Here is a 13377-nt window from a genome sequence, read left to right as displayed (position 1 = left end):
GTAAACGCTAACCTTCTGCAGTTGTGCTAAGATAGTTTAAACTGTTGAGTATTAATGCCTATTATCATACATGGCCCATTAAAATAGGCAGCTATTAGTATTTTAACAGAGGAGCTGTCAAGTATTTGCTGATTTTCGCTATTTGCGGCCGGTTGTGGTCGTAAACCGCTGAAAATACTGGGTGTCCGCTGTAATTAGCAGATAGGGTCCACCTGTAAGTAATTTAATCTCATTATGAAACTCACTGTCCTGTTAAGGCCTCAGAGGTTTACTGGGGGAAAGAAAAGCAAAATGAAAACCAGGAAACAGTAGACAGATCATGGGTTGTGGTACCTCTCTAAAGTAAAATATGGGGAAAGGAGACCATTACCCAGAGACTCAGCAAACAGAGGCCTCTGGAAAGTCTCATTTAGCTTTAGACATAGAGTTACAGTGGGAGAACCTATTAAGAGAATAACTATTCATGGCGCATTCCACAAACCTGGCCTTTAGGAGAGGCATGATATCTACAGAAATGTAAATACCCAAAAGCATGCAAAGCATCCTGAGTTTTACACTGTCAAAAATAAGCCCAAAAGCTTCTTAGATCTTCATGAGCTTCCAATCAAGTTCAAGACTGACTTTTCAGCAATTAAATGATATTAGTATTGTATTATTTGAAAAAAGAAAAAGAAGAACCTGTGGATATGATGGTTCCCAAATAATCAGAGGTTTTTTATTTAGTTTGTAAGTATCTTTCAGAGCATGAATACATTCATATTGTGGGTGAATGTTAATAGCTTGGTATTATTCTTGACTCTACTTTATTTTTCAAAACTTTAACTGGATAAGATTACATTTGACAGCTCGCATACCTTGGATTGATTTTCACTCGGTGAAATTTTCTTCTGACTTTATTGCATCACCACATGGTCATTCACAAAGAGGTCCGACCTTTAAGCAACCGAATCACTATTCAGGAAAGCTACCAAAGCTTTTGATGAAGAGCCTTCACCATTTCATCATCGCACCATTTTAGAATCAGGATTTTTGAACGTTTTTAGAAATGTATTTATTTTAAATTCTCCCGCTTAAGACTTTGCATGGATTTGCGCCACCTCAGAGGAAAAGAGGTGGTATTTGCAGTTTTGAGGTTGATCGTGAATGTTTTCTGACACTTTCAACTTATGTGTACATGATTTTTTCATTCCCTTTCTAATATTCCATTAGCCTGCTGAAGACTTCAGACGGACACCTGCCCAGTGGCCTAATCCAAGTAATTTACTGGTTTATAGCCATGTCTAATAATGTTGCACTCTCATTTTGAACAAATAAATCAAATCAAGAAGGTCATTGTTGAAATAAAAATGTAATAAGTTGCAAGTGGAAAAAAGTCCGCAGTTCAAATTATACCTAGACTGAACAGTTTGATTTGTGCAAAATGCTATGGTACAAAACTAAGAACAAGCATCACTAATGTCTAGGTAAAACATGGTGATGGCAGCATCATGCTATAAGGATTGTTTTCTTCAGCAGGGACAGGAAAGCTGAATGTACTTGAAGATATTGTTCGAAGGAAAATCGGCAGAAGACTTGCAGCTGTAATTTCAATGAGAAGTTTCATATTGTATTGGTTCTGAACCCAATTCCACACTACACTTTTTAGATATTTGTAGAAAATATAAATAAAAAAACATGAATCTTTCCCCTTTCAAATTCTGAAGAATCTTGAGTTGATCCATTATATTCAGCTCAAATAAATTACATTAAAGTTTGTGGCTGCAGAAATGCAAAAAGTAAAAGAAAAAGGCACTGCGGAGTTAATAGGAGATGTGGAAGAATGAAGTGTCAAACTGGCCTATTTAATGTGCGAGCCGAAGCTGTTTGCATGCACAGACACACACACACTCGCAGGACTCGGTTATAATAGATAATCACTTGTGCGACGCCCTGAAGGGTCAAGTGGTTTTCAGTGTGTGCAATGAAAAGTCCTGACGCCTGCTAATATTTCCTGATGCTTTCTTTCCGTCTGAATGGCGGATGCTGCCTCAGCTTTGGCTCCTATTGTCACAGCTTTCCATTTGAATGTCAACACCATTATTACAGCAGGTGATGCAACAGCGGGCATCTCTCCTCCTGTCCGTCTCTTGCGTGTCTCCGTGCGTCTCTGTCAGCCGCTCCCCCTTTCCTCAGTTTTATTTAATAGCTATCATTACGCGCCTACAGAATGAAATCCATTTGAAACCAGCTTTTCTTCCTCCCTTGCTCCCCTCATTCTCTTCAAGCCCCGACACTCTCGCTCTTTTTCACTTTGACTGAGAAAGCTCCCGTCTTTCCCCCCCCTCTCGCTCGCTGGCGTTTACAGCCGAATCCAGTTCGCAGTTTCTGACTTTTGGCTCGCTTTTGGTGGAAATAGACGGCCGCTGGAAGGTGACGGTGCATGTTATTACTGCTAAACACTGTTCGTTACAGCTTTGATGGCTGAGGAGCGAGATTTAACCTTCCTGGGCCCCGTCTTCTGCAGAGTCTGCACACAAATGGGACTCTTTCTAGCATCAAGATGTCGGAGCATGATCGAAGCTGAGAGGCCGTGTTCTCCTCTGGTTTCTTTTCCCCTCGTCCTTCTGCTCGTCTGTCTCCTCATCCTCACTTTTAACTATACAATCAAGTGAGATTTGCTGCTGCGTCGTCCACAGGCTGTAGACTCACCCCAAGATGCATTGGTGTTGAGAGGCTCGGTGCAGACATAGAGGCTCTGGAAACAGGATGATTGACTATTAGAATAAAGATGATTAGAATAAAGAGACTAGCTAAATACTTTAGAGGAAATTAAATTGTAACCGTATAGATTCATAATAAGTCTTTGCCCTGCACAGCAGCAATAAAAGTTTAATCAATCTCTGCATCACATTCATCTCTGAAATTGATGCTCTTCTATAAGACACTGGCTTGTGCCTTTCATATATAACATTTCCGTCACTATGCGTTCCGTTTTAATTTCGTAGGGATCTATTGCATTAGTCTGTAAATAGTAAAGCTGTTGAGAACTACCTTTTTAATTTTTTTGGTTTGCTTGATTAGATTGAGAAAGAGTGATTTCTAAGAGTACCCGGAATAATAATCAGGCTAACTATGTCTGGAATAGGTTGTTTTAAGTAAGAGTCGTATATATTCATTACGATTGTTTTTTGTTGTTTTTAATGGTGTTCATTATGTTATTTTAAGTCAGCAGAAACTTGGCAAACACTTGTTAATGAAGGTGAAGTGGTCTGAATCGCCCAGAGACGAGAGCACCCTCATGATTAACCATAAGTGGCTTCATTTTCCAAGAAATGTTGTTCTTTTGCTCCAGAGAGGTTCATAGTCATCTAATGAGTTTCTGAGAATATTCAGGAGTTCAGGGTTTAACCTGCATTCATCATTGGTATAAAACTTTAGATAAAATTGGGACGTTAATTGATTTACCTAAAAGAATATATATGTATATTTTTATCAGAGCTTCAATAACTTTTAGAAAACAAAAATTGGGCGTACTCGTTTGAATTTGTTGCTAATTTTGTCTGACTGGCAAATTTATTTGACCTCCTGCGGATTTTTCAGTTTGCTCACAAACAAAATGTCTCCATGTTTATGGTAGTTTCATTTTAGTCAGAGAAGGCAAAAAAAATATTCAACATTATGAAATAAATGCATTACATACATTCATCTCTCTATTTTCTGCACCTGCTTATCCTGCCAAGGTCACCGGTGGGAGGAGAACACCTTTAGCAGGACCTACACACAGCAACACAGAGAGCCAAGCTCCTTCCCATCACTCTAATTTCTAACTCCCTCTACATATTCTACATCATATTCACATTAAATAAAAAAAAAAAATCAAATCAAATTTTATTTGTATAGCACATTTCAGCAGCAAGGCATTTCAAAGTGCTCTACATCATATCAAACACAGAAACACAATGCAACATAGAATCAACAATCAAAACACGACATTAAGTCAGGTTCCATCAATAAATTTGTAATTGATTACGTTTCAAATACAATCCTAAACAGGTGGGGTTTTAGTCGAGTTTGCATCCATAGAAGGTTTACCTGTTACACTCCTACTGTGTTATATGGAACAAAATACCTATTGCTATTTTTATTCCCACTCACGCTCACAATCACACAGTTTAAAACGATGTAGGCAGCATTTTAATGGGCTTCTGGCACAAGGCTCCGTACACCTCTTTCACGGAATTTCGAGCAGGGACTCCGCCGTCCCTCACGGATTTTTGTGCAATTCTATGGTACCTGTTAGTGTCTAGAATTTACAGGGTCATTAGGGCAAAAGAAACATGTTGGTAAAAATTAAAAGATTCCTTTCATATAAATCTGCTAAGAGAGTGAATAATGTGCTTACATGTAAAAATAATTGGTTAGCATGTCATTTAGTGAATTATGTGTTTGATATCCCATTAAAGCATGACTTAGAACTTAGCCCTTTTGCCAAAGTCTAAAATGTACAGTACATCACTGTTCCAATCTGAACTGGGAACTACTGAAATCTCTGTCTGTCCACAGCAAAGCCACTCTTGCATGTCTGTGGGCTGAGAGTGCGTCAAGCCAGAAATCCAAAACCTTCAAGCTGAACTGAAATTTCCAGCTGCCCAAAAGCAAAAACCAAATGCTTTCTGGTGAAAGGTTTGCTGGCCAGACAAGCCAAAGTTTGAGACGTGTTCAGAGGAGTCGAGGCAAGACTTTTAACTCATTCATCATTCATTGCCAGAGAGCATTTATTTTGAACATATAAACCAAAGTTTAAGGGTCAACCATCCAAGGTCAACCAGGTCACTTCACATCATCAAAATCAAACAAAACAAAGTGGTATTCATGATTTGTACAAGAATAAGAACAATGGGCCACAGCAGAGTATCCTCCCCACTCCACAGCTGCGTGCACTCAGACTTGGCACATGTTTTAATGCCAGATGCCCTTTCTGACTCATTTGAAAACTCATTTGAGGACTAGCATTTGAAACATGGACACAAACACCTGCTGTACCACACTGTTTTGCCCATGGTTGCAACTATAATGCTAGCGACACAAGCAAAAATATTTTACTGCTCAAAGCAACACTGACCAAGCACAAAAAATTGGCTATTTTATAATATAGTAATAAAAATGGAAATCAAGTCATGGTGAAACTTAGATACACCTTGGTGCTCCAACGGGACGATGATCCCAAACTCACTTTTGAAAGGATGGAAATGGATGGATTAAATTTTGAGAGGACAAAACGTATTTATGTTGCAATCTTTAGAAATAATATCAAACAATACTTGATTTATTTTTAATAAAAAAATCGAGCACAACACTGGTTCTGGGGTTAGTTGTCATGTTAGACCCTGAATTATTCAAAAGGTATTGAATAAAGACCCAACCAGAAAAAAAAAATATTGCTAAAATTATGATCAGATATGTAGGAGTTACTAATTACAGAAGGCTTTTTTATACTGTATGTTAACGCACAACGGCCATGGTACAACTGGCAAGCTGTACTAATGTTCATTAATGTTGTAATGTTCACAACCCTGATGTGTATAATATCCCAATCTGAACACAACACATTGCCAGTATGTACAGAACCAACGTCTGCAGAATTAAAAAGAAAAAAAAAACGCGATTGTCTGCTCAAGATTTAGCCATTAATCATAACCCTCTGCATGTATGTGAACAGCTCCATGTTAGAAATGTGTGACATATGAGACTCATTGCTACTGAAGTATTAGATTCATTTTGGCACCACTAAGCATTTTAATACGATTGTCACTAATATCATTCATATTGGCAAAATTTCCACTTGAGTGGCTGAATATTCTCATATCCGGTAAGCCTGGGAGCTGCTCTCTCTCCTCCAAAGGGTAATGGCAATATTGCACGTCTTTTGAGGTTATGCAAAGCACCTCAAATTTTCTCTCCCAACAGCTCTCCCTCAGAGCAACCGTGGCAAATATAATTAAATGCCCGGCTAACGGTCTATCCTTCCTATTCACAGACAACCTCGCACGCACACAAACAAACATCACATGCAAGACCACCTACCCCCTCCCACCTCCCCCGTTTTCTGCCCGACTATCACTCAGCTTCAGCGTGAGAAGGAAAGAGAGGGCATTGATCTGCCAAAGTGAGCAGCCATTTCACACGGTGAGTCTATGCAGCACTCCTGTCCCTCAAAGGGAATTGCTCATTTCACCTGGCTGACTTGCCTATAGCAGACTGGTGGGAAGCCCCCACCGAGAACAGAGGGATAGGGTGGGAGCGGGGGCAGGAATCGAGGCCCTGGTCAGAGCTTGGCAGGTGGCAGATAAGAGCTCCTCGTGCTGCTCCTGTATGAACTCGCCACTGCCGCTGGAGCTCGGCTGCTCACACACAAAAACACACACACGCGGCTTCTCCACACAGATGTGAGGCACTAATAATAACTTAGGCATTCTGGGTGAGTCAGCCGTCTTTCCTCAGGCAAGGATAAAAGTAAAACATGGTGCCTTTATTGAGTCTGAATTCACTAACTGTGGAATTCCCAGAACAGAGCATTAACTCAGCCCGTGTTGCATTCACTGCCAGCACGCCATGTGTCCACGAGATCTAATATAGTCTCCAAAGCAGGTGCTGATAAACTAATAAACAGCCCAGTAAACTAGTTATATTCACATGGGCATCTTACTGTACGGGAAATAGGAGCTAAGGAGGGCTTTTTTTGTTGTTTTTGGGACACCTTGGGATCTGTACATGTAAATATGATTTAGATGTTACAAATTTAACAGAATCAACCTCCTTTTACTGTATATGAAATATTATCTTGCGGTAAACATAGTTATCAAACCTACAGATGACTTTCTCTTGTGGAAAACAAAGAAATATTAATATTTTAAAAATAGTCAATTTTATCATATAAAAGCTTAAATTCTAAGAAAAAGGGTTGATTTTTACATGCAGAAGTCTGTTTCAGATTGGTTCAGTTGTATTTAAGAATGTCTAACATACTTAAAAAATATAATCACTAATTATCATTACAGTAATTATTATGTTGTGTACGAGCATCACTTGACGTCAGGTTTTAGTAAAGTAATGTGTTTTAATGTATTTTTTTAATTGCATTTGCATCCAATAAAGTAGAAGTTAAATTTAGTTATTTTCCAAAAGTGTGAATATATTCTAGATTTCAGAGAGATACAAAAACGAGTAAAATTTGCTGTCTGTTTTACATTCATATGAGTATTATAGAATAAGCCTTTACAATACTCTCGAGACAGTGTTTATCCTTGTACATCTTATTCTCCCACACTTTTTCCTTCTGCTCAATTTTACATTATTAGTCTAATATATTTTTACCAAAACTTTAATTTAACTTTCTTTTGCTACGCTTTCACATAAACCCAAAGCAAAGCATGAATGAAGTCTCTTAACATATATTTCTCTCTGGCTTTTAGATAATAATTCCTACTCAACCAAACAGGACCCTGAAAATAAATAAAAATGCCTGACCAAGGGTAAATCTAGATTGATCAGATCAGATCATATAACCTTCTTATGTAAAATTTTTATGCTCCCTCGTATTTTGAGGCCTTTTTTTCTGCTTAGCCTCGCTGATTAGGGGTTTTCTTAATTTGCACAGCCGTTTTCTCAATTTGATGTCACCAAGCGTTAAAGTGATCCCTGACTAAATCATTAAGGATCCTTTTCCAACCACAATTTTTCCTCAAAGACAATGCTTCTTCACCATCCTTCCAGTTTTTAATAAAGCGTTGGACAGTTCTCAACCCAAAGTTAGTAGTTTCTGCAATCTCATTAGATGTTTCTAATCTACATCATTGTCATGCTTGATCTTAAACAGCCAGTGGAAAAGATGTGAAGCTGCTTAGCAAATAAGAAGCTACACGTTGCATCAATTAAGATTAAATAACTTGCTGCCAGCTTGTTGTAGTTACTCCTTCTGCAGTACCTTTCCAGTAGGAGGATCATACCTATCTCCTTAGTGAAATTCATGTGGCCCTTTTTGGCCAGACAGTGTATTTTAAGAATATCACATTCACTTTCTGAGCTAAGGCAAATTTTCACCATTATAACTTAATGAATCCAAGATATGCTTAGCAAAGTGTATTAAAATAAATCTACCTATTTCAACATTTTGAGCTATTTATATATATATATGTATATGTATATATTCACCATCATAGTTGCTGAATTGGTTCAAGCCAGATCTAAGTGACATCTAAGTGAAGCCTTCAGCCTCTCAGTATCTCACTGAGTCGCCTTCCCCTCTCCAAGCCTCCCACCTCCCCATCCTTCATGTGTCCGAAACACATTCCATCCAGCCACTTCATTCCCCCACTTCATCCTTCACGTGTTCTCAAATTTATTTCCCCCTATCTCCCTCCGCTGGTCAACCCACTTCCCTCCCTCCATCTAGCCTATCTCCTTGCTCTGTGACAGTCTCATCACACTCTATCAATCAAGCTTTCTGAGGCCTGGGCGCGCCGCGGCACGCCGGCATCGCACAATCCCGGTCCGGTCCCATCAGTGCCAGTCAGTCTCCCTCACTCCCTCAGTCACTTTAAAAAGGTTTAGGTTGCCAGATATAGCCTCCTCCTGCCACCCCCTCCTGAGCCCCCTACGCCCACTGCCCCCCTTACACAGCTGCAGGTCAGGGAGGGATCGAGCTCAAGTCGAGAGATTTAGCTCAGCTCTTGATTGGATATCACTTGACATATTCTCTGGGTTGTCTTGGCACTCGAGATGGGCAATTCCTCTTTATAACAAAGATGGATACTCGCAGACGAGATCAGCCTAAATCCTCAGCTGACGCTAATAGGAAGCAGCTGTGAACACCCTCAGAAGAATGGCGGGAAATGTATGCAAACAGATCAAAACAACGAGTCGGGGTTATCCCAGGTCCTCACCTGGCCTCAGGCCTCATCCTGTGGTTGACATCTCAGGAAAGAGAACTGCATCAACGAGAAGAGACAAAGAGGAGCAGGGATTAAAGTCCTATTCAGACTTTCTAAAAGAAAAAAAAATAAGACCACATAGTCTTCAAAATGATTGTTCTCTTGTTCTTCCTATTTTGAACAGGGGATAAACAAATCTATTATTTTAATTTCCCGAGGTAACACTTTCTGCACTCTAGAATCTATTCATAAATTAAAGAAATACCTAAATTGTATGCAATTATTGTGAATTATTAGAGGTACTAATAAGTGTGGAACAAGTGATAACTGGTGTAAAACAAATCTGTGAGATATTTTTCTTCTCTTAATGTACAGAAATAAAACGTTGGATTTTTACAACTACAGTATTTCAAGATGAGACGATGCTGCTTTGATGGTACAATTTGGACATCAGGGAAGGCAATGAATGATGAGGGCATCCTGTTGGTTCATGCTTAAAAATAACTGAAAATACAATGTTAATTCAGTTTTCCACACTGGAGATAATTTCTACATTAAAAGACTTTATTCACTTAGTTGGGGCAGTTATGCTTGAGCTATAAAGTAAAGAGGTGCAACAAGCAAAAATAAACAGTATTAAATTAAACAGTATTCAGTGCTAATAGTGATTCCACAAGAATAGCAGACAACAACATTAATTTGTTATAAAAGTATTACTGATTAAACTTTAAAAATTATGTAGCTTTATGTTATTAAAGCTAAAGTTTAATCAGTAATACTTTTATAACAAATTTATGTCAGATCATGATTTCTTGGTTAATGTCAAGTTGTCATAACAAAGACATTTTGAATAATGTCAACTTTGTATTAAAAGTGTCATGATTTACCGAATGACACTTTATGACAACAGTCATAAATATTCATGAAGACTTACTCATGGTCATGACAGGTGTTATGTCATGTTTATGACGGTGTCATGACAGTCTTATTCACAACCCGTCAAAGTGTGACCCAGTTTCTTTACTTAATCTTTGCTTAAGCCTAAATATTCACGTAATTAGTAATAATTTAATTATCGATTCTGTTAGGGACCAGATACAATACAATAATTCAATTTCATTTGTGGTGTTAATATTGTGGTTCTGAGAGCAGATATGATTTTATGATGCATCCATCTCGTTACTTTCTATAAAATATGCTACCAAAGCTTAATGGTTAAGTAATGTAATTTACCCTTAAGACTGATTGATAGATTTGAGACTGAAGAAAAATATGTTTTATTAATGAGACCAATAAGATAATTGACACATAAACATGAGTAATCCCATCTGTTGCTGCATGTATTTGTCTACGATTTATAGCTCTTTCCCATGTGAGGATCTTATATGCAGCAGTCTAATATTTTCTGAAGTGATTCCGAGTGGGGGAGTAAGGCATTCTCTTGAAGAAGAACAGCTAACAGCTAATCAGACTAAGCTCTTCAATAAAACACATTTTTTTGTCGTAAGAAAGTCACTGATATAACAGTGGGTTTTAAAACTACACATTAGTTGATTCGTTGCCGTTTCTCTTTAATATAATAATCTTATGTCCAATGATTTGTGTTATTACGTCGAAGTTCACCCACCAACATGAGTTTCTAACTCCATATCATAGATGTTGCAAAACTGACAAAGATAATTGAAGATAGATCTTATTTTGTTCTTTTTGAGGCTTTTTATACAACAGAATGTATTGGTTGTTGCTCCCTAAGGCTAAGTCAGGTAATGGCCAGAGGGTTTCCAATTGCCAACAAGCTGTTTTAATATTTATACCATCATCTTCCCCTCTCTAATATGTAGATGACTATAATTAACCGGGTAAGGATATGGCTGCTTTCTGGCCCTTCCAGTCTGACCTCCCTTGTTTGGTTGAGTTCTTTACTATCACAGTGCTTTTGAATGCGGTCTGTCATGCTAATAAATTTGCAAATTAAATTGAAGAACGTAATAATAAGGCAGTAGTCGTTTCGATGAGGTAAGGAATACTCAATTAGGCTGGATTTGGCCTCCATAATTATTACATTATAGCAAAGATAACTGTTCAATGGCAACAAACGCTTTGAGGGACTCAGTCGGCCAAAGATGAAAATGCCAGGACATAAGAGGGAAAAGGTGCAACGGAGAGAAAAAAGAAAAAGAAAAATCAGAGAAGGCAAGGAAGAAAGTGACAAGAAAGCTATCGCAAAGGGAGCCTCTGTCTGCAGCAGCCATATTTCATTACACAGCACCGAAGCTTAGGAGGCAATCAAGCATATTTAACCAAGCTCGTATTGTCCCTCCCTCCCTGCACCCTCACAGAAAACCAACAACCCCAACCCCACTCCAAGCAATTATTACTCCAGAGTTTTTTTTTTCTTCATTTTTTTTTTTTTTTTACTGTGCTTTGCCATGGAGAAAATGAACTGCGGTACTTATCAGCTCAATGCATACAGAAGTGACTGGGGTAGAGGACATGTAGGCATGCATACTGTATGTGTGCAAGCATGGGCATGCTCTGATGCTTTCGTTTATGCTTTGGGGGGGGAGGTGCTGCATGAGCGTGAGCAGGGGCTGACCACCGGTGAGCAATAGGTTACCTTTTTAGATCCCATTAGTTCAGTAACATCAGCACTTTAGGCAGAGCGAGGGGGAGATACAGATATAACCATAAACATGTCACCAAAAACCCGGAGTTATTTGCATTCATATTGGACAGAGGCAAATGGATGTGAGGGTCAAACGGGGAAGGTGAGGGTTTATGACCTGTGCATAGTTCTACTGTCAGCAGCTCTGATCTATCGGAGCAGCCAGCCTTGTCAGGCTTTACGTCTGATTATATTATTATGGCTGGCAATCAATATGAATGAATGATTTTTTTTTTTTTTTTTTTACACAAAGAGGAGTAGAATGAACAGAACAGATTGCAGACAGTATTTTACAAAAAGTACTGTGAATTAAACTAAAAGCCTGGAGACACCTAGTGAAGTGATGAATTGCCCATCAACGCAACAAAACACTTCAAACATGTATTCAGTATGACATTTTTTTTTAAGTACGCTCTTTTTTAAAAAGTTCCCCCAAAAAAACATCGCTGTTTGTTTTCAGTGACATAACATATATTTTTGTCATGTAATGCAGAGTAAGTCTGGGGGACTTTGCATTCAGTCAAACTGCTTCTTAATTGGTGAGACTCTTTAGTTCTGGGCATCCTTCCCACCAGTCCATAACTCAGCATCTTTCTATAACTCCCCTGCGCCTGGTTGTCATAATCATCAGCATTATGCTACCTCAATGGGCCTGAGTTGCAACCTCTTTTTACAACAGGCTAAACACAACATTGTTTGTTACCAAGCTTATTTTTCTCCAAACCAGTTAATGAGAAGGGATAACACAATATTTTGTCAAACTGTCAAATTGGCCATTCGTACAGTGACTCAGGCATTAATGAGGCCTGCTATTCAGATGTTGAGTACATTACTTCAATTACTAAAGACGATGAGCTGCTGTGACACATTCAGGCAAACATTAGGATGTTAAGAATAAAGTTGGGACATTCAGGCTATATGTATCATGCAAAAAGTAAGTTCAGCATATAAATAATTGTTAGTATTACTATTATTATTATTATGCTAAGACTAACATTAACATTTTAGGTATGAGACTGGCATATTATGACCAAATTAACATCAGCAAATGGAGGCATGCTAAGGCTAAAGAAAGGATGTTAATTAAATAGTTTTAGCACAACAAGACTAACTGCTTATGGAAGGCTAACGATAGGCTTCAATATATACTTCAGAAAGCCATGCTAACCTCCGCATCCTATCGCTAACAATGTTAGCCCAAGCACCAGAAATTCCCCAGATGTTTTATTTATGTTTTATATTTAAACATTTGCTACAATAAAATGAAATAGTTGTTTGGTCTGAGATACTTAACAGTTTTTCATGGGTAACTGTTGTTCTGCAGCAGGTACATTAACTGTTAGGTGGACTGCTGTCATATAAGACCACAGTTAAAATATTCAGGTAAGCACTGAGCATGTAACACTAATGTTAGCAAGATAAAGCTAACATTAGCATAGTAAGACTAATCTTACTAACATGTTCAAGATATTATACTAGGATGCTAGACAACTCAAAGAGCAATATTACCAACAGACTAAGATAAGGGTGGGAACAGTGATAGAACAATTATTAGAAAGTATTGTTGTGCTCTTGCTACTATTTTGTATTTCAAGGAAGGGTAAAAAAAATCTGATTGTCAAAGTATTATAAACAAGTAGAGTTTAAATACGTATAATAGATTTAACCATAATTGAGGCCCCATTTTGTTAATCCTGCTTTCTTTCCACCTTCAGCATGGACTGCATATTAATGCTGAAGCTTAAACCTTTAAGAAACTTCCACATGTTAGCTGAAATGAACCAGAGCTTGTTCCTACCATCG

General features: G+C 38.3%; 1 protein-coding gene across 42 annotated transcripts in view; it reads right to left on the bottom strand.

The window, feature by feature from the left end:
• The window catches only part of LOC116732739 (receptor-type tyrosine-protein phosphatase delta), a 459528-nt gene that overhangs the window by 260911 nt on the left and 185240 nt on the right, over positions 1-13377 (bottom strand). For 40 of the 42 annotated variants that reach the window (XM_032583123.1, XM_032583122.1, XM_032583125.1 and 37 more), the window contains exon 7: positions 8922-8966. The exons of 1 other annotated variant lie outside the window; for it this stretch is intronic. The gene's annotated coding sequence lies outside the window, so the exon portion shown is untranslated. Of the gene's footprint in view, positions 1-2688; positions 2735-8921; positions 8967-13377 lie in introns of all 42 variants that reach the window. One more of the 42 variants, XM_032583114.1, reaches the window with a different exon arrangement.

The sequence above is a fragment of the Xiphophorus hellerii genome, chromosome 14, assembly GCF_003331165.1.
Source record: "Xiphophorus hellerii strain 12219 chromosome 14, Xiphophorus_hellerii-4.1, whole genome shotgun sequence".
Classification (NCBI taxonomy): Eukaryota; Metazoa; Chordata; class Actinopteri; order Cyprinodontiformes; family Poeciliidae; genus Xiphophorus; species Xiphophorus hellerii.
Note: the sequence above shows the minus strand (reverse complement) of the source record. Positions and strands in the feature narration are given on the sequence as shown.